This window comes from Syngnathus scovelli, chromosome 18, assembly GCF_024217435.2.
Source record: "Syngnathus scovelli strain Florida chromosome 18, RoL_Ssco_1.2, whole genome shotgun sequence".
Taxonomy (NCBI): Eukaryota; Metazoa; Chordata; class Actinopteri; order Syngnathiformes; family Syngnathidae; genus Syngnathus; species Syngnathus scovelli.
In genome coordinates, this window is record NC_090864.1 from 9,803,906 (window position 1) to 9,817,440 (window position 13,535).

Sequence of the window (13,535 nt, forward strand, 5' to 3'; positions counted from 1 at the left end):
TATACAATTTTTTTGTATGGTGGAGATGTTTGGAAGTCCCAATGAAGACTTAACGGTGTTCAAAATGTCTCTTCTTTCTTCTCCACTTTTTTTTTTTTTAAATTAACCTTTTGTTTTGCTGTTTGTTCCCCTTCTTTGGTTCACTTCTGTCTCCTCACAAACCGTGTTTGGATGCTGTAGGATTTTCAGCATAGATTACTAGCAAGCCACTCAATACGCTGAACTTCAAACGGAGCACACACACACACACAAGCGCGCAGTCTTCTGACTAAAGTAGTCGTATACTAATGAGAGCAGACAGTTCTTAGCTTTCTAAACCCAAACTAAAGCAGTAAAGTTCAAGACGCGCCTGGTGCAGTGAGACCTTCATCAATCGAAGACCTGCTCTTCCAAGCTTCCTCTGCGCAATGCACCCCAGGTCGCTGCTCCCGACAGCTGCTCTCTTGTTTGAACATCAATTTCATTTTCAGTGCCCTTTTACGTCTGCCTCACTAAATCTTTCAGTAATTATGACACATAGAAAGTGCTCTAAGGGGAAATGCCGCTAATGAAATTTGGTCTTTAGGGTCTCTTTTGTACAGTTAGGTGTCAATGCAGTGGAATTGCTTCAGGCTAATAGCGAGGGTTGCTTCTCTAATTGTGTGCTGGATGTGATAAACATCCAAACCCATTCATCTCGAAAAAAAGGAATTTGAATTCAATTGTGCTCTTTGAGGGAATGAAAACGGGACTGCTTGTCTGCACAGGGACGTTCATTTTGCCAGTTGGAATTTATTCACTGCTTAACTAGTTGGTGTCACTGTGCAATGTAAATCAGGGACCTTCAACCTGTAACATGCTGTGGATTGGTATCAGGCAGCTGATTAAAAAAAAAAAATAATGATATCAACAACATTTCCATTTACAACATCCAAAGCTTTTTTTCATCTTATGTATCTTGAGAGGATCTGCAAAGAATTGGAATAGCTGCACCAAAAAAAATCATTCCTTGACCTAATTCCGAGTTAGTGTTTACTATCTAACCAATTAGCTCATCATCTCAAATTGCCTTTAATGACTTATTTCATTACTTTGAATAGAAATAAAACCGCATTTAAACACAGCAAGTAACAGATTACGCCTTGTTCTTACTGCTCCTGTCACTTGTATTGCCCTCGTTTTACCAGACGCATGACAGGCACCTGCGGCTGCATTCTTTTTTTTATTTTTTTTATTTCTTTGTTAGGCTGATAGGTTGCTGTTTATGTACAACTGATTCATCGGTCGAGTAGCCCCTTCCCCACTGCCAACCCTCTGAGCAACCTTGTTTACGTCAAGAAAAATAGGACAGACTTCACATAAATAGCCCAGAGTCAAAAATCACACCACATCCCTCACACACAGAGAGGTCCAGCGAGAAGAAAAAAAACACAATTTAAAAAATATATTTGTATTCTGAAATAAAAATGCATCGTTTTACTATATTGAAACATTTTTTTTTTTACCATCTGAGGTTGCCTTAAATGACAACATGCTTAGAAAGACAAGATGGTGCACTTTGTGTATTTATTGCCAAGAATTTTCTTTTTCCTCCAAGGACATAATTGCTAAGGATCTGCCTGCAACTGTGTAAACACAGCGTAAACATTTTTGACAGTCGCGGCCAATCTTTTGACAATGGTAGGTGTTCAGGGAACACTATAACAGCAAATCACTGCATGTTCCTTCTGGTTGTAGCAGATACTGCAAAATCTTCAATCCTGTCCATCTTCTATTTCGGTGTGCTGCAAAGATGATCGGAATATAGTGAACCTACCACTACACCATCACTGACTAATGAATTGCAATGAATCACACAGAAACTTGTAATTAGCACCCTGAATCCTAAATTTAATACAAGGCAATTGCGTCTTACCTGAATAATTTAACTTTGCATTAAATTCAACGTGTTAAATGTAGTGCTTGGACTTTATTAAACACCGTATCTAATTAAAAGAAGGCTTTGTAATGTAACCCAACTAATCACATTTTAATCAAATAAAGCAGTTGATGCTAACATTAATATGCTGCGTCTAACTTGCGCTGGCCGGAAACACACCAACGATGAGCGGTTGGTGAATAGCATCCATTTAGAGCCATTTAAATCAAAATCTATATTCCAATTTGAACATGGACTTGTATTTGAGTCAGAATTAAGTCCATAAATGAACTAAGTTAACAATCACTCAAGGCTACAACTCATTCATAAGGTGAGCAGCCTTCACTGGCTTTCTCACTCACCCCTTTCTGTATTATAATTCTTTGTGGTCACAATTTAATAGAATTTTAATAACATGTCCATGGCATGGAATTTTCAAAATAACCCAGGGTTCGAGAATTCTAGACATGTTAAAAGCAGCTCATTTTAGGCCAGCTTTCATTCAAGCTGGGCCAATAGAAATCCAAATTTTTGACAGATTGAAAACCAGCAGACTGTATCTCACTGGCACCTTCCCTGTCAGCATTTGGCGGATTCATCTTTGGCGTCATTCGCGATTCATCTTTGCCTCTACTTCAGGAAAACGAGCCAAGATTATGGAAAACACGCCACCACACTTCAAGAAAATTTGTTTGAGATGCCTGGACACATCACACAGAAAACACATTCTTCCTTGCCAACAACTTCACACAGTAATCTAGTAACCGTTGTTGCGCAACCTCAAAATAATCTACACCATCCAAAAAAAAAGATATCTATTTTATTTGAAAGTTACATATTACTCCCTATATGGTTCCATTTTAAAAGCCCCATTTGTCTTCACAGCACATTTTTCATACTATCGGTCCCTCTAGCTAAATTACATTCTAGATGAGACCCAAATTTGATGGATTGTTCTTTGGCTGATTATCCACAAAGTTTCCTCGAGACTGGCTCATTACTTTTTAATTACACAACACAAAAACAAAGAAACGCACCAACAAAAAGAACATAACCAGAAAAGTTTCACCACTTGTTGTTTTCAAAGAAAAACATACAACACAAAGACTATTTAGTATTAAAGGCGCATTTGGATAAGCAACATTTACAGCTATACGATTCATGAGTGGCTCACGCTAGAGACTAAATTAAGTAGTCCAGATTATCGTCTGCGCACCACTTATCTCTGACTGGCACATCACAGAAATACTATGAAAACGGACTTTCTGTTAAAATTGATTTAGCCCCTTTTTTTTTTTTTTTTTTTTTGTCGCATTGTATGCATTTAATGCAAAGACGACAAAAAACAAAATGGCAGTAATTGTCCAATATTTTAAATGGGTGTCTGAGCGTCTGGACACTCAAGCTGCCAGATGGCAATGATTGAAACAGACCCGTTGAGCTGGCTGTGGTTTTGCTAATCCAATGGGCCTTGATGACCCACTTTCCACATTATGTATCCTGGATGGAAAATGAAAAGCTTCACGACATATATGGCCAGGAAAATAAAAAGCCAGAACAGACAAAAGTCTATTAATAACATCAGGAAAGCAGGATGATCACTAAAAAAACATTCCAGTGCCATCTACTTCCAACAATAGTCCTTAAGTATCCTTCTGATGATACCAGCCTCAGCTGTGCTGCTCGAATCTCCACCCACCAATAATCACCACTGCAACTTGAACAGCTTTACTTCTTCTGAAAGTGTTTTCCACAGGGTTTCTGTTTTAATTTAGGTTCTCAGTATGAGCAATACATGTGTATCCTGTAAAAGGAACAGAATTGAAAATAAAACAGCTTGTCCATTTGAGAGAAGTTGATGCAGACACAGTCGAGCAAATGAAGTCAACCTTTTAGTCAACCGTGCGTGTTCTACCTAGAGGATATCTTGTGGTTTTAACCGTTTCACTATGTATTCTAAAAGAAGAACAGTCTCGGTGGATGTAAAAGCTTTTTCGCTCTCCCTTCCTGTTTCATAACTACAGCGAAGTACAGGACTCCCAAACGCCAGTGTCCTTGAGGAACTGGCTTATTAACTTGGTGCTCAGCTTAGTCCTGACATTTTCTTTTCTTTCTCCGTCAAACTATATATCTAGACTGTTGTTATATGTGTAACACACTGGTGGATTTTTTTTTTTGCTTTGGGTGTAGGGCAATCGTAACTGCAAAAAAATTGAATTCTTTTAGAAAGCTGTCTTGTAGGTTTCCATGGAGGACACTTTAAATAAGGGGAGGGCCAGTGCCCCTGTGGCCCCCCCTCTAGCACCGCCGGTGGTGTAACAACATATTGGTCTTGATGACGCCACTCCAGAAATGTGCACCAGCAAAGACAATTTACATTCTCAATCTCAATTTACACTCAGTAAAAATTGAAATTTTGGGATAAAAACCAGAATCCAAGTCTGTGTGTGGACATGGCGTGCAAATGAAGTACCTTCAGGAATTTTCCAGCTACAGCAGGGGGTTAAAGATATAAAATTGTTTTTGACAATTCTCTTTTTCAACCACACGCTGCAAAGTAATCTGTTCCCACACTCATATTTTGCTGCATAGAAAACACATGTATGATTGTTAAAAGAAAACTGACCCTGAATTGAAAAAAGACAAAAATATGAAGGTCAGGCCATCATCCTTGAAAGAAGTTTATTTTCCTGTACCTTTGAAGTAAAAAAGCAAGGCTTCCTGGAAGTGGACCAACTTCTCTAGATGATGTCAGACTGCTCAGGGAGAGAGAACAAAGTAGTCTGAATCAAATGGATGAAAGGAAAAATTATTCTGTACTGCTACGGTATTGCATCTATGATGGGTCTTGATCGATGGACGTAGTACATGTCTCTCTCTTTCTCCCCCCTCCTTCATCTAAGAATGGTTGGTGCAGTGGTGGTGCCACGATATTGCACATTATACGGGTTATGTATTTGCAAAAAAAAAAAAAAAACATGCCAATCCAGGAATTTAAAAGTCTATGCCAAGAAGCAGTACAATAAAACCCAGCACATCTTCTCATTCCTCCAGAGAGTGACATTTTTTGCAGGTAGTCCTCTGGAGAGCATCTGTAGAGAGGCTATGGCAGAATGTAATGAGTCTGTCACAGACATGGCTTCCAGATTGGCCTCAAGTTAACAATGTTTTGTGCTAATTAAAATGTTAATTAAAACATTGCTGTAGCTAGCTATGGAGTAGCGGTCCGTTTGTTTAACCAGATTTTATAAAAATGTATTGTCCTGCATGAGCTCTGCTCTTATCTCGTTAGTCTGTTTTTCCATGACAGTCTGAAGAAAAAATATGCATTTAAATATTGACATTACAGCCTACAAGAACTGCAATTTGAATTTGAGAATCATCCAAAAGGCTGCCTTTGCAGTATGAAACCAAACCAGCAGGTCAACAACAGCACGCAAATGCAAATTGCAGTACTTCCGACGCAATCAAACCCGTAAGAGCTCTTTGTTCCTCGCCGAGCAAAATTCTGTGCGCATTCAAAAGCAACGGAGCGAAAGCAATCTGCAATGTATGCACAGAACTGAAGATAAATATAGATAAGTAGTGAGTAGTGCTTCCTGGCATGTGCGCCTGCCGAAGGAGCTTTGCTATGTGTGAAAATAACTCGAACCTGAGAACTGCCCTCGAGATTGGACACCTGCTGTGCCGCTGAGAGGATTCACATCTCATAATGGGAGATGGCTCAGTCATTAGCTTTTGGGTCCCTCTACCCCCCTGCTCTCATTTAAATCGAAGATTTGGTTTGTATTTAGGCTGACGTCTGTACAAAACTAGAAAGTGCCTCTGAGTTTGTCCATTTAACCTCGTCATTGAAGTTGTCAGTCATTGTTTGGGTTAACTTTGAGCTTAGAAGCTGCTTTGGATGTTTCCTACATCACAGTAGTCTCTGATGCAGAATTATTACTAATACCCCTTCCGCCAAGTAAATGTGTTTAAGGCAAAGGGGTTGAAGTCCATGGAGAGTTTCTTCATTTCCCTGGTGCTTTATAAGATATGTACATCTTTTTTTAATGTCTTATGAACGCACACATCATTTGAACCTTTGAAGCACAGCAGGTCTGCAATGGGACTTGGCTTTTCTGTGAATGAAAGCTGTGCATTCCCCGGACAATATGCTTTTCAAATTTCCCAGCTACTTCAATGGATAGTCAGCTTGGCACGGACACTGAACTTTAGTTTAGTATAGCGTCACTGCACCGACTCGGCCAACTCCATGTCCACTCCAGTTCATCTAAAGTCAGTATATTAGTCACATTTTTCTCCCTGCCAGATTATGTGTCGTCCTTCTGCTCGGCCAGATCTTCTGGTATCAACCTGTCTGTTTCTGATTACTCTTATTTGTATGCACCACGGTTGGTTTCCGTAGTTCTGGACACGTCTTCTTGCCATGATGGAAACCCTCCCAGCACCAAATCAAGGCACAGAGATTGAAGAGGTTGATTCTTCTGCCTCAAGCCAAACAAGCCTACCAAAGAGTCACACTATTTTCTTCTATCTTACTATTTGACACACCAATGTGGGTTTCTACACACCCAACCACACATACCAAAATCTTGAGGAATGAGAATACTATTTTTCTCTGCTTTAACGACCACCCAAAAAGCAAGGGAGGGCATCCCACTGCAGTATGAATACGCGGAAATTGCAACGCAACTCCATATAGGCTGAATAATCCCTTACCCCCTCACCTCAGGCTATAGTATTAATACCTAGAATTTCCCCTGAGCTCTTGGATATAATGTCAGTCTTGTATTGATCGCAAATTATTTTCAATGCTAATGGAACTCTCCTCCAGGAAACGCAATGCCTAACAGATCTTCCTTAAGCTTTTCCTTGAATTTCAAAATTGCAATGATGAAAATATTCTGGGCTTGGTGATAATACCGAGAACTGTTGCAGCCTTTTATGGGCCCTGACCAATGTCAGTCGTACAACCTTCATTTATGGAGCGTATGAGGAATTTTAGAAGGCGAGTAGCCCGACAATGCTGGTACAGTGTATTCTCTTTCAGGCTATTTACCCAAAAGCATCAGCAGCCTATAATGATTAATGTAGCTGCTATCGTAGACATCTTCAGGCCAGTGGATAGGGAGGAGAGTAATGCTATAAGAGAGAAAACAAAATGTAGGGTTGGAAGATCACAAACAAACAGATGTAGCATCTTATCTGCAGAAGAGAAAGGTACGCTTCACCCCACTTTTAAGAGTTAAGCTTTCCTCTTAGGATCAAGACCCTGCTTAATGAATTAATACACATGCTGGAATAAAAGTCAAATGTTTTATCGTCCAGCTGGTTGAGTCTGAGCAAACACAAAAATAATTTTGTCTGTCTATGGGTTGCTTGTCCGAAAGCTGAATCATTCTCTCAGTTTGAGGTCAAGAGTTCTCTGCAGTTGTTTTTTTTTTTTTTTCCCAGGATATCTCAGAATTACCGTCTAGACGACTCTCACAGTTCCTGTCACTGAAAAAACATTTCCAAAACATGAGGCTGTCAACAGCTCACTTCACTTTCGGAATGGTGTTGGCCAGCTGATTAGCCGATGTTTGGTTTCTTCCATGGGTTTCGCTTTTCCCCGCAGCGAATAATGTAGTCGGCTTCCCACCTGACGTGAACTCGGCTACTGCAAGCTTAATGAGGATAAGCAGTATAGAAAATGGATGCATGGAAGAAAATAAGCAGCGTCAAAACAATTCCCTAAGAAATACCGCGGAACGTGTTTCAATGGCAACATTGATTAGTACTTGGAGTGTGTGCAAGGTCAGACAAAACAACACTAGAACTGGAATAATCTTGAGAAATTGAAAATGATAACCGCAGGTAATTATTTGTGCATAAAAAAAACAATATTGACAGAAATGCAAAATTTTATTCATGGACTGCTGTCAAGGTAGGGACTCTAAAATCTATTGTTTGTTTTTTATTAGTATGTGAAGCTCTTTGTAGATGCTGAGCTGAGACAAAGCATCCCTTAGCAACTGCAGACCCTTCACCATCACACTTCGCAGAAGTGTCTGACACACCCCACTTGAGTAATTTTGCCATCTGTAGTCAATATTTGCACAGCAGCTGATTTGCTATTACAAACAAAAAAATATCTTTAGAATTCAATCAACATTTTTAATATCGGTGCATATTATTGGACGAAAGGCGGGCATTTACATGGTACATACAAAGACAAGTATTTACATTCACTAAGTGGAAATTGATTCCAAGCTGGCTTTTTGTAATAAAGCATTGAGGCCAACACACATAAGAAGTTGGAGTGGTCCTACACAATATAGCTCAATAGGCATATTGAAGAGAAGTGTTGGCAAGTGCTGTTGAGGGATCACTCTCCAATGATATGCCGCTGAAGGGAAAGAATCTCATTTTGTATGTATAACTTCAAAAAGGTCATGAGAGGAGCAGACAGGCATGAGAGAACCTGGCAACCATCAGGACACGACAAGTCTGAAGACGACGGGGAAGGCAATGTGTGTTGCTCTGATATTCTCACCTTGTGTTAGTGCCGGAAGACATTTGGGTGCCACTATGGAGTTGATGACTGGAGTAAAAAAAATATTTTTCTGCATCCATTGGAATTATTACAGCACAAAATTTTGAAAATGGTCATCAAGTCAAGTCAATTCAAGTCATGACTTGACTTGACTTGACTTGACTTGACTTGAATTATTACAGCACAAAATTTTGAAAATGCTCATCACAAAAAAGGTTGTGCACCCCGAGGGAATCATTTTCAAAAATCGTTATACCTTATCGCAAGAGCAACTATAGCAAATATTTGTTTTTTATTTTCTAACAAAATGGTGCCATCTCACTCCTACTAATGTGCGGCTTTGCAGTCTGAGCAGCGTTTATACAAGACTGCTAAATGTTAACTCTGCCACGGGATTGAGTGTTCATGTCTGTACAGCTGGAAAATTTATTGTCACATTGTGGAGAGATACGGGGGAGATAAATCCATGCAAATAGGAGTCAGCGAGATGAAAGTAAAGCACATGCAGATTGACTTTGCCTTTTATACATCGGAATCTAACCGAGAAGATAAGTAGTCGAGATGAAGATATATATATATATAATAAATAAAATATAAAATATATCTACAATATATAAAACAGGCATACACAGCAAGTAATATCAGCTCATAAGCTGCAATAATATGAAATATTCATTAGTTTACCCTTGCATGAATCTTCCCCTTCTGTAATTTGCAAATTAAACATCCCATTTGTTTTGGACAGAGATTTGTGATACAAGTAATCCAATGCTAATGAAAGCCCTTTCTCTCTTTCTTAGACATGAATTTAAGTCTTTCTCCAGGCATACAATATGGATGCAGCATATTAGTATATGTAATGCTTTGATTTAACTCTCCGAAGAAACAAAACAGCTAGTAGGACATTTTTTTTTTGCCACTATTTTCTTTCCACCATATTGCGCAATATCAATCAAGATCGTTATCCTCAAAACCGGAATTGGTGTCCCCTTGTGTGGCGTCTTATATCATATTTGACTTCAATTCCACTTGAAACTTAGTGTTTCATGAACATGATGGTAATTATTCAGCCGCAGAAACTTTTCATCTGTAACTCGTGTCACATCACATGATGTGACATCTTTAATTGATGTCTTCATGAAATGATGACATCGAGACGCAAGCGTTTCTTATACCTCCTCACTCCTGTTTCTTCCTCCGACGCAATGGGATCTATGACGGGAGGTGGCAAACATTTAAATAAAGTAATGAGCAACTCAAACGTTTCTGACATTGACAGTCAATTATTCGTTCTGTACACAATGGTTGTCTAAGACAAGTATTCACAAAATGTAAACAGTGGACTCCTTAAATGCCACGAATGTCAGCTTATGTAAATGAATATAAACAAAGACTTTGAATAGACGCAGTGTAAATGCAAGAAGAACAATTAAAAAATTATAAACATAAAAAATAAATGAACATTCGGTGTGTACATAAATTATCATTCATCATAGGAAGAATGCCAGTAATAATTATGCGGGTGATAAATTAATTCCCTCTCCTTCCCATGCATTCTACTTAAGTAGCAAGACATATCTTCATATAGATGAAAAGAATGCATAATAAAAACTTTAAAACATGGGAAGGAAAAAAAAAAAAAGGTTCAAAGAAGTGGAAAAACGCACAGGGGTCAGCGCTAACAAGACAAGTGATGTTCCCGATCAGAGGCTGCTCTACATGGACCTCCCTATATTAGCAGAGAATCTGCTTATACAACACGCATCTCTGCTCTAACCCTTTTCACCCGATTTATATATTTATTTCCAGGCAAAAAGTACAATAGGGCCATTGCCAACATTTCCCGAATCCAAATATTGTTCGGTAGTTTTCTTCTGCAAGCCTGTAATGCATCCATGAGGAAGACTCGTAAAATTAGCCCTTGATATAAAACTAAATAAATGTACACTGTTTAAAAATATGCTTGGATCTGATAAACCCAGATATTGATTTTTGGTTATTTTCTGATTTTTCTGGGATTTTTTTCCAGCCATTCCTCAGAAGGAACTTGTAGCATATCTTTATCAGTTTTTTTGAAGAATGTTTTTATTTGTGTAAAATATTTTAGTTTGTTCTACGGACGCCCTGTGATATCCTTGCACGCCTCCCCCCCCCCCTTCACCACCAAAAATAAAAAATAAAAAAATCCTAGCTCTGCCAGTCCTAATGGAGAGGTTAGATAATATCAAATCAAAACAATTGAGTGGATACACATGCATGAGCAAGAACTTCAATGCAATTGCATCAACTTATGCATCCTCACACCATGCAGTTGAAACTCAATGTGGCGGCACAATTTAGTGAAAGAACACCATCGGAGGAATCAAACGAGCCTCGATGCACACAAATTGCGACATTAAGTACATGAAGAAAAGTTTCTTGCTCAATCATAAACTCAATGTCAAGTATAAAGAAGCTACCTGTAAAAATATGCATTTAAATATGATATATTTTAAGCACCCCGCCTCCCTATTAAATCCATCCTAACTTCAACTTTTAAGCCTGTTTGACCGAGCAACGTATAATCGTAGATAAGCATCTGTAGCATCATTTCTCAAACAGAGTGAGAACATTGTCCCCCGCATTGATTCTGTCCCCAATGTCCTTATGCAAAGGACTCTAATCTAAGCTCTTAAATCAACTCCCAACTCTCTACTTCCATTTCAGCATCCTACTAAATGTCACGCGTTATCTCAGACACTTTTAATACCCGGTGTTTTAAAAGCGAGGTAATGCCAGATTGAACAAGCATGTAAAACAACTGGATTTTATTTTTTTTATCTATTGCAGCTTATTGTTGATTTTAAATGTGAGGATGCATACAGACAATCAACCTATGGACAATTTGATTAAGCTAACACGTTTTTTTGGAAGCTTCTTCAAGGTAGTACAATATATTTTTTTTATCTGAATGAATGGATGAAAACTAACGACGAGTCGTCACTCTGTGCTTTTGCTGAGCTTCCTCCAAAACAAGCTTGAAAGTCACATCACCACAATACAGAAGATAACACATTTCCACTTCACTGACCTGAAACATAAACACTTTGCTGCATGACAGGTTTTCGGGTCAAATGACGAGTCTTGTTTCACGAATCAATAGTGCAGCATGGTAAATAGAGTCAAACGGTGCACAAGAGTGTAAATAATACTCTAAAAATGAAAATTCTCACCAACTTGACAGCGTAGTTTCATACAAAATATATTTTTGGAAACCGTAAAGACTGCAACAATTCAATTCACATCTTATTTGTTTTAAAATATGAATATTGACTATTTTGAAGGCAAATCAGTCATGTGATGATGAGAAATTGACCTCCTGATAAAGTTCCAGGTTGTGTATATATTTCCCAGCACCTGAATGCCCCAGAGCAAACTGAACTTGAACTAATCTGACAGCAAGGTGTCACCATCTTCTTATGTGCATGCACTCGACTTCTTTCCTGGTCCCTGAAGGTACGAAGAGAAATGAGAATTTTGTTGCGGGGGTCCTTGTTATTGCATGCTATAAACAAACAAGATTTGACTAGTGTTTTTTTTCCCCCCTTCAATTCCCATACGCAAACACATTTTTGACTGAATAATAAATAATAAATCCACTTGCCACCAATGTCAGTTCTGTATAGTCACTGAATACTGTATATTTGGACATTAAATTAAATAGTCACTGAATAATGTATATCTGGACATTAAATTTCCTTTTTTTTTGTGTGCAAAACAAAATGGGGAAAACAAAACTCCAAGTTGGCAGTCTTGCACATAGCTTTGTGCCAGTCAAGCCAACAGATTCCTTCAGGCAATTCCAAAAGCCTAATCTTCTTCTGGTGAAGCCATTCTTTTGTTTACTTGGATTTGCATTGTGTTGGAAAAAAAAAAGAAACTGAAATTGCTTCTCATGTACATGTTGAAATGCCTGAAGGTTTTGATGTGAAACGTTCATAACTCAGTCTGACACACTTTTGAACTCAATAAAAACAATAGCGAGAAATTGTTTTACATTAACATATCGACATGGTGTGCTCATTAAATGACAGCCATCTTGCATTTTTTGGCTTTGGTGAGTCAACACAATTTTCTTCCACTTCATTTGAGCTTACCAAATCCCAAAGCAGCAGTGAGGGGTGCTTAGGATTGATGTGTCCACCGCAAAACACATTCTCATTCATTTAGGCCTTTTGTGGAACAAAACAATCAAGCTGGGCTCAAAAGTCACCAAGTACATTATACTGATGGATTCTGGAAAGCCCAATAAAGAGCCTTTTATCAATGCCCGTTCCAATTGATTACTTTTAATGAGTGTGAATAAATAATGCAGGTTGTGCAGGCACAGGCACGCACGTACACACACAATGGTAAGGGAGAAGATCGAAAGGAAAGCGAGCTTTGGTTGCTTTGCCCTTTGTTGGAATTTCTTTAGGGACTTACTTATCGGCACTTTGTGACTCATGCGAAAATCTAATTGGAATCATGGTCAACAGTTAGCTTGAATATTGGAAGCTGCCTATTTTATTTTTTGTCAGAAGTCAGGTAAATATTTGTCGACAGTATTCTTCAGCTAACCGGCACGACTAAGGAAATTTCAGATTATTATTGGTAGATTACAATTTGTACGCAATGCAATTAAAAGTGCTTTACAGCTGCATAAAATTACAAGAAGGCAAATAAAATGATGATGTAAAACACACAATAGATCAATAATTGTTTTAATTAAAAGCAGGGGAATGCTTTCAGAACAAGTTGAGACTATTTTAGGAATTGATTTATTTTATTTATTTATTTATTTTTAGCTGTGGTGCTATCGGGAATTCTAGAGTAGTGTCATATGTATCATTTTTAGTATGTGAAGTCCTCTCAGCTCCCTCAATCCAGCAAGCTTTAGATGCGGCAGAAGTCGGTTGCCTCATCCTCACGGGGCTTCCTGTCATTCACGCCGATGATCCGTCCACTTAAAGTCCTTCAAGGCTTGCTTTGTAAGCAACTTTGATTCTTACCTGCTCGCCTCCTTCCAGATGCGATGCTGACACGATCGTGCCCTCAATTACAACTTGCATTGCGGGGAAT

The 13,535-nt window shown here is 38.6% G+C and overlaps 1 long non-coding RNA gene across 1 annotated transcript in view; it reads left to right on the top strand.

The window, feature by feature from the left end:
• The window catches only part of LOC125986103 (uncharacterized), a 182,837-nt gene that overhangs the window by 54,783 nt on the left and 114,519 nt on the right, over positions 1 to 13,535 (top strand). The window lies entirely within an intron of this gene.